Genomic DNA, 2,016 nt, shown 5'->3' with positions numbered 1-2,016 from the left:
GAATGCCAATGCAAAGGTAATTGTCCAGTTTCTGACTCTCACAGGCTGTGTTTGGCCCTTACGTCACTAGTGAAAGAAGTCTGATCTACACTAAACCCGATAACCTCATTTAGATAACTACTACCAGTACTACTACTACTGGTTTGAATTTGTTAATCACCTTCTGTATGTGGATATGAATAGAAGAATTACTGATTAATGTCTACAGGAACAGATTTCACTATGTCAATAAAGGTGTTGAACCATTAGAACAATGAAGCTATGTAAATAAAAAGAAGTGAAAAATAATACAAGATGCCGTAATTGTCTAACACTAAGACTTTGAATGATATTACAGTTGTTTAAAAAAACAAGAGTATGCAATGACCACTTAAAAGAAGGAACATAACATAATGCAAACTCACAAGGTGAATTAACTATAGCATTCCTTGCTTCTTGATAGGGTAAACATATTACCTTAAACTGGTTTTTGTATGGAATATTAAATACTGTTTCACATATGGAGTCACTTAAGGTCCACAAGAGAAAATTATCACCCTCAAAATGAAAATCTCAAACTAAAAATCGTAGACCATGCAGAGAGTTGGACAAATTTTACGCTACTAAAACAAAGAAAATCTGTAAAGTTGTTAATAATCAGACAGATATGACTCTTTGCAAATATACAAGAAGAAGGGAGAACACAGACCTCCTCTTTGGTAGGAGACACTGCTATGCCCAGTGCAACTGCACTCTTTCTACATACAACCAAGCCTGGGGCTCGGCATCACCAAATAACCCAAAATATGGAGCTGGCTGTCATGAGCCAGCTCCATAACAGTACCTCTCCCACCATGACTTCATCTTTCATCCGCAGATGTAGCCATCTACTTACATGAATAAATCTTAAGACTCATATTGTTACACAGCAAACAAAAGCAAGTTTAAAAGCTTGACAGCCATTTTTCAAGACATTTTAATCATATGAATTAAACTTCTACTACTTGTGGAAATTCTTAATTTTTTGGCCAGAAATCTAAGTGGAAAGGTCTAGATGTGCATTTAACATATGACCTGACGGACTCCACAGATCATGTTCTCAGTCAATTTAATTACTGTGTAGTTGTCTACAGAGCACCGAATTTTCTGTATGGAGGAAAAAAAGTTCTGGGGACCTGGGCAGTGCAGTTACTGGGCTGCATCAAGAGGTGCGTGGCCAGCAGGTGGAGGGACGTGATTCTCCCCATCTGCTCCACACTTGTGAGACCCCACCTGGAGTACTGCGTCCAGTTCTGGAGCCCACAGCACAAGAAACATATGGATGTGCTGGAGTGTGTCCAGAGAAGGGCCACGAGGATGATCAGAGGGCTGGAGCACCTCTCCTAAGAAGACAGACTGAGAGAGTTGGGGTTGTTCAGTCTGCAGAAAAGAAGGTTCCAAGGAGACCTTATTGTGGCTTTCCAGTATCTCAAGGGGGCTACAAGAAAGCTGGTGAGGGGCTTTTTAGGATGTCGGGTAGTGATAGGACTAGGGGGAATGGATTTAAGCCAGAGATGGATCGGTTCAGATTGGACATTAGGAAGAAGTTCTTCCCCATGAGGGTGGTGAGACACTGGCACAGGTTGCCCAGAGAGGTGGTGGAAGCCCCATGCCTGGAAGTTTTTAAGGCCAGGCTGGATGGGGGTCTGGGCAGGCTGATCTAGTGGGGGGATGTCCCTGCCCATGGCAATTCTATGACACTATTAGTGGAAGAGATTAGAGACATTTGAGGACTAATAGCAGCACTTCGAAAAAATTTCTCCTCTTTCAAACTTTCTCTCTTCCCCGTTGAAACAGAAGTAAGATAACTCATATTAATTTTCATAAGAAGCTTTAGAAAAAGAATGGATGCCAGTGAAGAATAGAACACTAATACCTCATCTGAAAAATCACCTGAAACACCTGGCAGGCCAAGATAATCTTGGTACACTGGCTAAACCAAAGAGACACTGATCACAGGTGGGATTTCAGTATCAGTATCTTGATGTGCCTATTAAA

This window comes from Apaloderma vittatum, unplaced genomic scaffold (genome assembly GCF_000703405.1).
Source record: "Apaloderma vittatum isolate BGI_N311 unplaced genomic scaffold, ASM70340v1 scaffold2366, whole genome shotgun sequence".
NCBI classification, from domain to species: Eukaryota; Metazoa; Chordata; class Aves; order Trogoniformes; family Trogonidae; genus Apaloderma; species Apaloderma vittatum.
The sequence above is the reverse complement of the archived record's forward strand: the minus strand, read 5'-3'. Positions refer to the sequence as shown.